The 12,868-nt window shown below is 35.5% G+C and overlaps 1 long non-coding RNA gene across 1 annotated transcript in view; it reads left to right on the top strand.

Moving 5' to 3' along the window:
• Window positions 1-11,813, top strand: part of LOC115304734 — a 159,217-nt gene extending 147,404 nt beyond the window's left edge. Inside the window, exon 3 of the long non-coding RNA XR_003914588.1 lies at window positions 11,658-11,813. This is a non-coding gene — a long non-coding RNA (uncharacterized LOC115304734). The remainder of the gene's footprint in view (window positions 1-11,657) is intronic.
• Window positions 11,814-12,868: the final 1,055 nt, after the last annotated feature.

A 12,868-nucleotide genomic window follows, 5' to 3' on the forward strand; every position in this document is an offset into this window, starting at 1 on the left:
AATACTCTCAAGATAAATTATATTAAAGGGGGAAAAAAAAGAAAGAAAGAAACTCTGTTTCAGCTTCCAAAACACTCTAAATGGAGACTTAGCTCTAAGTAATCAAAATTGCTTTAGTTGTGCAGAGCGGCATTAAAAGCCTTGTCCACTAATTGAGTGAAGCAGTGCTATGGAGCAGTCCTGTCCCCCCATTAGATGATCTTGCAGGCACTGTTTGTCATTCTGGGTTGCTGGGCTCAATCTAACAGTACTGCTGGCTCAAATTAGTGGTAATTCATTATGACACAGTATGTCCTTCTGTGAAACAACAATGTGAAGCCCATGGGGCATCTGTCTGCCACTGGCACTTCCTTATTGCATTCCTTCCCACTTCAGTTCAAGTGACCACCTTGGCCTGAGCCTTCCTTCTAACTTCTTTAGCCAACTGGTGATTGGAGATGCAGTTTGACTGAAGCATTGCATCCACCTCCCCTCCACTGATGTTTCAGAGAGGAAGAGGGTGGGTATCAAACAATGGGCTCAATCCTTCTGAAAAATGATTCCATGATCTGAAGGAAGCAGAGTGCTCTCATGTGTATGTGTGGGTGCAAGGACTTCTTTCTGAATGCAAACACCTCCCTTTTATCAAATCATAGGGGATGCTAATAGAAAATATTGAGATAAAATATTCATAAATGTGATGGAAATCCAGAGAATGGAAGGTTTCTGACTATATAAGTCTGGGTATTCAATGACACATTTGGAGAGAAACTTCATCTTTATATGATGAGCATTGCTGTTCTCAATGCAACTTTTCTACTTTAGGAGCAGATAGAGTGCTATCACTAGGGGAAAGTTCTAGCAGTCATACAATTGGATACTTCCTTCTGCCAACTCTAAATTGTGTTGTGTCATTTAGCTTGTGTTGACTGAGATAATTTCATCTGTCTGTGGAAGAACAACTAAATTCAACTACTAAAGAGTGTCTAAACCGTGACCAGATAACAACCTTTCCTCTGAGATCCTTAAACTGCCCATGGATGTAGAAAGGCTGGCACGTATTGACTGTTGACTTGACAGCATTGGAAGTGGTGGTACTTAGTCAGAGTGAGGTCCGGGACAGTTGGGCCCCCACTGTGTCTCCAAGGCTGAGCCTAATCTCACTGTAGGACATCTACTCCAAGTAATATGGGCCTGGTGGGATTTTAACAGCATTAAAAGCCTGCTGCCTAACACACCATTTATCGTTTGAAATTCCACAATTAGACTCATTCCTTTGGATTGTGTTTAAAAACAACAATAAAAACTTTTCTTGATATAATCCAATTGCTTAAACTGGTTCATATATTATGATCAGTTACTAGCGATTATGTATTTAACTAACATTTATTTCTGTTAACTCTATCCCTTCATAAAAAGAACTTTAACAAAATCCATCAGTTTAGAAATAGTGCCCATTACCTCATTTTACAAAATTATTTCATTAAATAAAGATATGTCTGTTTTTACATAGTAGTTCTTAATGTGTCTTGACTGAATTCCTGCTTTCTTCACCAAATCTGATCCATATTCAGTCTTCACAGTTTCTGTGAATAGCAACTTTATCCTATTAGCTCATTCCAAACACCTAGGAGTCATCCTTGACTTCTACCTTTCACTCACATCCATATCAAATTCACTGGCAAATCCTCTCTGCAAAAAATATATATTCTGAATTGACCACTACCAGTCTTGCTCAAGATAACACAAACTGTTGCCTGGAATATTAAAATAGACTCTTTAAGCCTACCTTCACTCTATTTATAGCATAGCTATGAAAATAAGTGACATCATGTTAGTTGTCAAAAGGTCTGGGAATAACTCCTGGCATTTAGAGATGCAAAATAACCATGGGCTTGATGGTCAGGACAAGGAGGATTTGCCCACAGAATACTCCACTTTTGCTCAAACCCCTTCAATGGCTGCTAATTTTTTCTGAGAATGTAAGACAGTATTATTACATATTACAATGATGTACAAGGCCTTCCACAATCCTTCCTTGCCCTCCCTCACTTATCTGATCTCATTTCCCATTAACTCTCATTCATTCACTGTATAACATCCACTCTGCAAATACAATCCTGCTGCCACACTATTCCCACCACCTGAAAAGTTCTCTCCCCAATGTACAAGTCCTGCTCTTTCACCTCCCTACTCAAATGTCTTCTTTCTCAGTTACCCATTAGTAGATAATCTTTTCAGGTTTCTAACCACAAGCTGTTTTGTCACTAAAATACTGTTCACCATCTAACATATTTTGTTATATTCTTGTTTTTCTTCACACACCAGACTATATCTTACAGTATCTTACATGAGAGATTTTTGTCTGTTGTTTGCTGTTATCATCACATTGCTTAGGATATCTGCTACATAGTAGGTGCTCAAGTAGCTATCGAATGAATGAATTTAAACTCATAAAAACCTTAGGCCATATTGCATTTAAGAAATGAAAATTTAAAAGCTGCAAGGCTAGTAGATTTGTCAAGATACACATAACTTACTTAGCAAAGAGGAATTTTCATCTGTTCTCAAGAATACATTTATTTATTCATCCAAGTATTAAACTCCAATTTAAATCAGGTAATTTCTAGGTGCTAGTTGTAAAGGAATTGAGAAAATAGGTAAGGTCACATAACAAACTAGTTTTAGAGATGGTTATGTGCTATGCAGGAAATTAAAGAAGAGGGGTAGTGACAGGTAGAGGAGGAGGCCTCCAATTCTTGTATTTTCCTCACTGTAACCTAACTAGCTCATTTCTACACTAGTGTTACTAATTTTATTTGATATATAGTAAAACCTTGGTTTGTGAGCATAATTCGTTCTGGAACCATGCATGTAAACCAAAGCACGTGTATATCAAAGCAAATTTCCCCATGAGAAATAATGGAAACTTAGATGATCATCCCACAACCAAAAATTATTCATATAAAATGATTACAATACTTAATATAATACAAAATAATAAAATAAAAATATAAATAAAAATAAATTAACCTATATTTATCTTTGAAAACCTCATGGCTGGTGTGAGGGAGACAAGAAAGAGCAAGGTTATTGTGTAGGATGACCTTCTCTATCACTAATGGAATTATTGCTATCTGTTGGCTCAACAGAATCTTCTTCTGCATGGGGGCCATTGTATACATTGACACAGATGTTGAGTGTACAGTATTAATAAACTTGTCATATACTCTAATGTGACTGGCAATAAGGCAGCAAAGGAAAGGTTCTATATCTTCAAGCAGCCTGACCTAAAATGAAGCAAAACATTCCTAAACTTACTCTTGCCTGAGAAAGCAGAGGACTGTCTATAGGTGCTCTGAAGTGACCAAAAAATACACTAGTGCCAGTTGTGGGCCCCTTCCAGTGTTCTGAAAAATCACTGATTTCTGCCAAACATCATGGCTTGAGACGGAGCATGGGAGATGATCGCCTATAATCCCACGGTGAGTGAGTGAGAGAGAGAACAGAGAAAGAAAGAGGGGGAGAACTATTGGCTCAGTTGGGATCATGTGACATTTGGCATCATGTACTACACATATTGCAAGACATCACTTGTTTAGCAAGTTAAAATTTATTAGAAATGTTTGCTCATCTATCTGGTGGAACACTCACAGAACAAATTACAATCCAAAGTTTTACTGTATTAGCAAACACTTGGAAAGAAAATGAAGTGGGGAGTTGATACATAAACAGGTATATTTTGAAGAGGTCTATGTAGTCTATTGGAAAGAAAATGGATTATGATGTCAGGCAGACTTGGGTTCAAGTTCCAGCTCTGTTCCATGCTGACCATGTAACCATGGACTCTTAAGTTCACCTCAGTATTCTCATTTGTTAAGTATTAATAATGCACACTTGATAGGTGGCTGCACAGTAAGAAGCCAGTGTGGATAAGGTATCTAATACATAATAAAATAATACTTTTTATTTAATTACTTAATTTTTAATTTTATTTATTTAATTTTTTAAAGTTTAATTTTGAGAGAGAGAGGGAGAGAGCACAAGCAGGGGAGGGGTAGAGAGAGGAAGAGAGAGAGAGAATTTCAAGCAGTGCACTGCTAGCACCAAACCCGATATGGGGCTCAAACTCACTAACTGTGAAGTCATGACCTGACCGAAAATCAAGAGTTGGATATTTAATTGATTGAGCCACCCAGGTGCCCCAATAATAAATATTTTTTTGAAAGATTTTTGGCTACGGCACAGGAAATGGGCCTGGATACAGTACCCAAAAGAGCATCTGTGTGCTGAGGAGAAAGATCAGGTTATTATGAGGTCACTAAGTGTGGACTGAGAACTGTCGTAAAAATCCTTTCTTTCCCCCACTTAAATAGCACTATACAGTTTGCATGACATTTTTGTTATTATATTCAATTACATTATGTTATTATAATATTTATTTAATTTATTGGTGAAATGTTTAGAAAATGTAGGTTAGCAAAAGAAGAAAGTAAGAAATTCCTGGAATTTTGAACCTAGCATTGTAACATTTTGGCTGTTAGGACAGAGCCAGACCCGGGCTCTGTCTCACAAAAGGCATAACCAGCTAAGTCGCCCAGGTGGTCCTGGGTTGAGTCTTGAGGGAGATAGATAGGAAAAGAAGAATTGCATGAAATGGTCAAGTTCTCCCATGTGTAGAGTTTGGGACTGGAGCAAGGAGAACAGCTAAGGAACATATAATAGTCATGTAATAGAAGAATAAGAGTGTAGAGAAGGGTAATAGCTATTGAGATGGAGGGGAAGGTACAGATTTGTAGATATTTAAGAAATGGGATGAGCATGAGTCAGTGGCCAAGTAGATATGGAAGGTGAGGGGAAGGACTTCAGTCTTGTAAGGACTTTTTAATTAAAGAATTCTAATTTTATATAAATTGCCCCTTAGTTAAATATCTTCTGAGTTCAGGTAAATTAAAACATCTGAATTATAGCAAAGGCTATTTCTATTTACCTAGTAGATGGATAGAGTAGGCAACCGTTGTTTCATATTTCAGCATGCTGGGCCACCCATACAAGTTCTTTCCTTTGGGAGAACTCCTTCATTCTCTGCCTGTGACAACGGTACACAATACAGTCCTATCCAATCATAGAACTTCATTCTGCTTGCCATTATGAGTGATATAAAGAAAAAGCCCTAGTTTTTCCAATATGTATATGTAAGTAATCTTCCCTTATGACATTTCATCTTTGCATTGAATGGTAATTAAAATTTAATTAAAATACCTGCACCTTTTTGCTATGACATGACTGATTATAATAAGAGTAAAAAGATGATATAACATTGATGATCTACAATAACAGTTGTACTCAGTGGGCCCGGCACTCTTGGATTTGACATGCATTAACTCACTTAATACTATTAACACCCTATAAGGCATGCATTATTATAATTCTTCTTTAAAAGATGAGAAAGTAGAGGAACCAAGACATAAAATAACTTTCCAGTGGTCATTAAAAAGTTCTGGAGCTAGGATAGCCAGAGTTACCAAATTCACAATAAAGGGGATGTGGTATTTATTTTTCATTTTTTAAAGGAATGATTCTTAAAAGTAAACATCTTTTCTATATAGTTCAACTTAACTTTCAGTTACTCAGAGTTTCCTGGGAACAAGCTAAGATGATTGATTTATTTTTTTTTTTACTTAGTAACTATTTAGTTAGCTTAATAATCAACTAAATAAATTCTATTTCCATTTGGTGATAATGATGATGCTACGTTATGTGTATCTGGTATGGATCATCTCACTTCTTATTTTATCACTGGAAATTCCTACTTTATAATTTTTCACCTTTTTAATTTATTTATGCACTTTATAATATCTACTGTACTGATAACTTCTCAAGTACAGAAACCATGTGTGTTTAATTTCCTAGCCTTCAGAGTAGGCAGAAAAAGGAAAAATTAGTGTTTACTTTGGGGCTCTGTAAACACATTAGTCCAATTAATTATCATCTTGAATATGAGGAAAATAAAGTTCAGAGAGGTTTTGCAACCTATAAGCCAAGGCCTGAACTCATATTCCACTCTGGATAATTCCAAAACACATGTTCTTTTTATCTCTGTATTCTACTTGATAATGTATACAATATCTTACAATAAATACTCAGGTACTTTTTGTTGAATAGTTAGATGGTTGTTATTCAGCAAATCTCCAACTTAAATCAAGGCACTGTATGCATGCACTTTAGAGAAGAGAATGGAACTTATTTAAATTCCATAGCAGAAAATATGGTTGAATAGTCAAACATGTTTAAATAACGACATTAGCCACTCTAGGTTACATAACTGGAATGGATCAAACACTTAATCATATAACTCTTACCATTATGAAATTGGGTCAGTATGAGACAGCCCCATAGAATGATGTTGCTCCCATGTTTTAATGAACTCATATTAAAATTAAAAATTAATTAGATAGTATTGGGAAACTTCAATTTTATGTCTCTGATAATTTTTAAAGTATATGTTTTCTCCAATACTTACCTAGTTTTGTTTGGCAACTAAAACTTTATAACAGTTATTATTTTTTTAAGTTTATTTATTTATCTTGAGAGAGAGAAAGAAAGCAGGGGAGGAACAGAGAGAGAGAGAGGGAGAGAATCTCAAGCAGGTTCTGCACTGTCAGCATGGTACCTGATGAGAGGCTCGAACTCACAAACTGTGAGATCATGACCTGCACTAAAATCAAGAGTCAGATGCTTAACCAACTTAGCCATCCAGGCACCCCTAACAGTTGTTCTTAAATAGAGAATTCTAAAATCACTAAAGTATCTATGTGAGTTACAACTTTTAACAAATTGTATTCTGAAATATCACCATAGGTTGGATTAAAAAAATTTTCCCTTCACTATCAGTCCTGAAAAAGTGACAATTATATTTGGATTGTATTATAATCCTTGAGCTCTGTGGAACTAATCTCTGAAGACTCGTTCAAAGGTAGAATATCTTCCTATTATTTTATTAGTGGTATTTAAACTTGGCATAGCATTAATGTTATTTGTAAAGAAATAGTCTATAAAAATGTAAAATTTCTTATGTATTATCTTAGCATGGTTAGAATTTTTAATTTTTTTGGGGGGGCACCTGCATGGCTCAGTCAGTTGAGCATCCAACTTCGGGATCTCATGAACTATAGGTTCAAGTCTGGCATCTGGCTCCGTGCTGACAGCTCAGAGCCTGGAGCCTGCTTTGGATTCTGTGTCTCCCTCTCTTTCTCTCTGCCTGTCTCCTGATCACACTGTCTCTGTCTCTCAAAAATAAATAAGTGTTAAAAAATTTTTTTAAAAAGAATTTTTAATTCTTTTAAGTTTATTTATTTTGAGAGAGAGGGAGAGAGCAAGAGATAGCAAATGGGGGAGGAACAGAGAGAGAGACAGAGAGAATCCCAAAAAGGCTTCATGATCTCACTGAGCTTAACACAGGGCTGAATCTCATGACATTGAGATCATGACCTGAGCCAAAATCAAGAGTTAGACACTTAACCAACTGAGCCATCCAGGTGTCCCAATATGGTTAGATTTTTTTCAAGGCGTATGTGTATACTTTTCTTTTTAAAGCTGGGAATAAAATTGAATTAATGCCTCTTTGTTTTATACAATGTAATTCTTTAAAAACTGTCTTGTTGAATTATAGTTTAAATACTTTACACTCTACTCATTTTAAAGTGTGCAATTCAGTGATTTTAATAAATTCAAGGGGTTGTTCAGTGTCATCACAATATAGTTTTAGAACATTTTTATCTGACAATAGCTGCAGACTCATTAAAAGTCACTCCGCACTACTCTCCAAATCTGTTTCCCCTGTTACTCTAGGTAACTGTGAAAATGTCTCTGTGTCTCTACTCTATGTCTCCATAGATTCACCTATTCTGGACATTTCTTATAAATGGAATCATACAACATATGGTCTTTTGTTATGGCTTCTATTTCATTTGGTATGTTTTCAAGGTTCATCCATGTTGTAACATGTATTTCATTCCTTTTTATGGGTGAATAATATTCCATCAAATGGGTATACCTACTTTTGTTTATTTATTCATCAGTTGATGGAGATTTAAATTGTTGCCACATTTTGATTCTTACAAATAATGCTGCTATGAACACTCATGTAGAAGTGCTTATATGTTTCATTTCTTTTGTGTATATACATAGGGTGGAAATGCTGGGTCATATGTAACTCTACATTTAACTTTTTTAAATAGCCCTCCTAGTGGATGTGAAGTGGGATTCATTGTGGTTTTGTCTTGCATTTCCCTAATAACTAATAATGTTGAGTGTCTTTTATGTATTAATTGGCTATTTATAGATCTTCTCTGGTGAAATAACTATTCAAATTCCTTACCCATTTGTAATTGGGTTGTTTAGCATTTTATTATAGAGTTGAAACAGTTCTTGATATATTCTGGATACATCCTTATTAGATATAAGCTTTGTTCCCATTCTTTAAATTGTCTTCTCACTTTCTTGGTTGTATACTTTGAAGCACAAAGGTTTTATATTTTGATGTCATCCAGTTTATCAATTTTTTTCTTGCTTGTCTTATCTGTTGGTGTTATGTCTGAGAAATCATTACCAAACTCAACATAATAAATATTTATATTTTGGGGCGCCTGGGTGGCTCAGTCAGTTAAGCGTCCGGCTTCGGCTCAGGTTGTGATCTCACAGTTTGTGGGTTCGAGCCCCACATCAGGCTCTGTGCTGATGGCTAGCTCAGAGCCTGGAGCCTGCTTCGGATTCTGTACCTCCCTCTCTCTCTGACTTTCCCCTGCTCACACTGTCCCTCTCTGTCTCTCAAAATAAATTAAAAAACATTTAAAAAAATATTTATATTTTATTGTATGAATTCTATAGGTTTTTTTTTTTTAGTTTATTTGTTTATTTATTTAGAGAAAAAGAGGGAGAGTGCACCTGCTCGTGCACAAGCAGTGGACGGACAGAGAGAGAGGGAAAGAGAGAATCCCAATCAGGCTTTTCACGGTCACCACAGTACCCCATGTGTGACTTGATCTCACAAACTATGAGATGATGAGCTGACCCAAGATCAAGAGTCAGATGTTTAATTCTCTGAGGAGCCACCTAGATGCCCCAAGAGTTTTATAGTTTTAACTTTTATATTTAGTTATATGATCCATTTTGAGTTACTTCCCTGCATGGGTTTGAGTTAGGACCCATAGCTGGCTTTATTTCTTCCTTTTCTATCTGGTTATATATTATTTCTTGTTCTTTATTAACAAACCTGGCTGTAACCTCCAGTACAATACTGAATACAAGTAGTATGAGTGGGCATCCTTGTTTTATTCCTAATCTGGGAGAAAGCATTTGGTCTCTTATCCTTAATTACAATAGCTGTGGGGTTTTGTAGAAGCTCTTTTATTAGGTTAAGGAAGTTCTCTTCTATTGCTAGTTTGTTGAGTGTTTTTATCATGAAAAAATGTTGGATTCTGTCAAATGTTTTTCAGATCTATTGAATAATTTTATGAGTTTTTATTGCATTAGTGTGGTATGTTATATTATTTGATATTTAGATGTTAAACCAATTTTATATTCTGAGGATAAATCCCTCTGGGTCTTGGTGAATAATTCCTTTTTACTATTTTATATAGTTTAATAGAATTTAGGTACTCCAGAAATCACCCCAAATTATGGGGCCTTTTAAAAATGAAAAGTCTTATATAAACTAATAATCAGAAGTTATACAAGTAATGTGGCCCTAGATCACCTCCAACCCTCTGGTTATAGTATTTTAGACCAATATTCTAGAAGTGCAATTCTATTATCCTCAAAGTATCATTCGTAAGTCTTTTTAAAAATACCGCCCACATGGGACACCTGGATGGCTCAGTCAGTTAAGCATCCAATTCTTAAGTTTGGCTCTGGTCATGACCTCACAGTCATGAGATCGAGCTCTGCATCAGACTCTGTGCTGGGCATGGATCTTGCTTGGGATTCTCTCTCTCTCTCTGTCTCTCTCTCTCTTCCCCTCCCCCTCCCTCTCCCTCTCTCCCTCTCTCCCTCTCTCCTTCTACCCCTACCCAACCCTCTCCCACTCACTTTTGTGTTCTCTCTCTCTCTCTCTCACTCTCTCTCTCTGTCACACACACACATGCACACAAACACAGAATACTTACCATATAATCTGGTTGATGATACAGGTAACTCTACTATCCTAGGGAAGAAGATTTATACAATTTATATTTGTACAGCTTAGGAATCATATAGTAATATCACAAAAATAATTAATGTTTAAACATTTTGAAATGAGAAATATTTTGGGGGGCAAAGTTTGAAAAGATAGAACAGGTGATGAACTTACCCTTATAAAACTTATTCTACATCCATAAATAAATAATAAAATTATGATAAAATATTTATATGTTTTGGATTTTTGGATTCATGACAAAATGAAATGAAACTCTTTTATAGATTAAGAAAATAAACTTCCAAGAGGTTAGATAATTTTCCAAAGATAGATACATAGCTCTTATGTCATAGGGCCAATGATTAAATCTTGGTCTTTATAACACTGGAGTATGACTCTAAAAGAGGGACTGGGTATAAATTTTTCTGTTTTAATTTTGTTGTTTTTATTCTTGTTGTTTTTAATCTAGAAATTATCTAATTTTATTTTTATTGAGACAGAGAGACACAGAGCATGAGTGGGGGAGGGGCAGAGAGAGAGAGGGAGACACAGAATCTGAAGTAGGCTGCTCAGAGCCTGAATCGGGACTCGAACCCACAAACCGCGAATTCATGACCTGAGCCGAAGTTGGCCGCTTAACCAACTGAGCCACCCAGGCACCCCTAATCTAGAAATTATCTAATGAGTTTGTAAGCTTTTATTCCTATACAACTTAGTGTCTGCGTATAATATAGTACTATGCTGTGATAAGTAATAATCTATATTTAATAATTTTGGAGCTCATTAGGATGTTTTCCCAAAGTACTGTGGCTATAAATAATGGTGCATTATAAATGTATTTTATAAAAGTTAACCATCAAGGAATATAAAGAAGATTAAAATTGTTTTTCTCTATAAAACAAGGCCCGGAGTTCCATATTCATACATGTGTTTACATGACTGAATTAATAAAGATTTAAAACAAAATTTTTTGAGAGAGAGGTCATGCCTGCATGCACATGAGTGGGAGAGGGGCAGATGAAGAGGGAGAGAGAGGATATTAGGCTCTGTGTTGAGCACAGAGCCTGACAACAGGGAGATGATGACCAGAGCCAGAATCAAGAGTCGGACGCTTAACCAACTGAGCCACCCAGGTGCCCCAATAATATGAAGAAATTTTAAAGCAATTTAATTAATACAGCTCTAGAATAACTGGCTCACATTTTTACATTTCAATTGTCATTATATCTTGACTGTCATTTATAAAATTCGTTTTTTAGCTGTTCATTCATTATTCATTCATCAGCCACTAACCAGCACTATCTTGTAAGTCTGACATTGCCGTATGGCTATGACTCTGATCTAGAAAAAAGTTATTATGATGAAACTATTTAATATTTCTTTCAAAGTTTTGTAGTGGAAAGTTTGTTTAACTTTATGATGTTTGATTTATTTACCTGAGTATTTTGGAATTACTTTGGTTTCTCACTACTTTTCTTTTTTTTTTTTTTTTAATTTTTAGCATTGCAAGAAGTAGATAACATCAAGGACATCAGGAGTGGGAGAGAGTGGCCTGGGAGGCTCAGCAGGTCAGGACATTTCCATTATCATTTGCTGTTTGTTCTTTTACCATCAATTCTAGAATTCTCAAGTCTCTTGCCACTTGTTTCTTTCTTGAACATGCTTACTTGGTATGTTCTCAGTTTTGCAAATCATGACTAACACCTTTACATAAAAAGTCTTGCATTTGGCTATTCTTTTTCTAGGATTTGAAGGTTAAAATAATAATTCAAATGAACTTTCAGGAATAGAAGAAAATCTCTTAACTAATAAGTTCTATAGATTCCCTGATTTCTCTTATTCTCATATAAACTTTTTAAGTGAAGATTTCTTGACAACTTTTCCAGAATCAGAACTTCAAACATCTAAAATGTTAGTAAGTAATTATAGTAACATTATGTTATTGTAATAACACTTGGGTCATTAACGTCAAGTTTCCTTTCCTTTTTGCTATATTCTCTGGGCTTGGGTACACTTCTGAAAGCTTTTGACATTAGAGTCAATTTATTTGCTTGCACTGATTCTAACTACTGAGAGTTGACTACCATGTGTAAAATGGTGAATTAAAATACAATTTCTATGTAAACAGAAAGATCCCAACAGTCAAAGGGTCTACTCTGAACACTTGTCACCATTATAGAAGGTTTAGTGTTAGTCATCTTCCTCAGTAAGCTGGAGCCGTGCTGGCCTTTGGGGTCTCCATTGCCCTGAATGTCCCCATGTGTGAGTAATATTGTTGTGGTCATCTCTGGCTTCAGAGGAGTCTCCCAATTGTCTTAAACTGTGATTACATTTCTCAATTGCTCATATCTTGATGCAATGAATATGCTCAAGTTTCTGTAGCTAAATTAGTTAAGAGTTCTACAAAGAGATGTATTTAGAATGAAATGTCTAACTGACTGGATTTATAAATATGTCTGCCCTGATTCTTGCAGCTTTGATATATTCTTCCATAAAGAGTTTTCTGTTGGTAGAGCTTTCCAAAATTTCAACTGACAACTAGTATTCAACTAAACCTTGAAAAGAAATAACTTGAACCCTAAAGTGGTAGATTTTCATGGCATCCAGCTAATATATAAGTATTGACCTTAAATAGAATATGGTTGTTGAATTTTGCATGTTTGGAAGCAAAATCAAGAAGGAAGAAACAAATATCTTATAGATCCCTTAGTC

Source organism: Suricata suricatta, chromosome 10 (assembly GCF_006229205.1).
Source record: "Suricata suricatta isolate VVHF042 chromosome 10, meerkat_22Aug2017_6uvM2_HiC, whole genome shotgun sequence".
NCBI classification, from domain to species: domain Eukaryota; kingdom Metazoa; phylum Chordata; class Mammalia; order Carnivora; family Herpestidae; genus Suricata; species Suricata suricatta.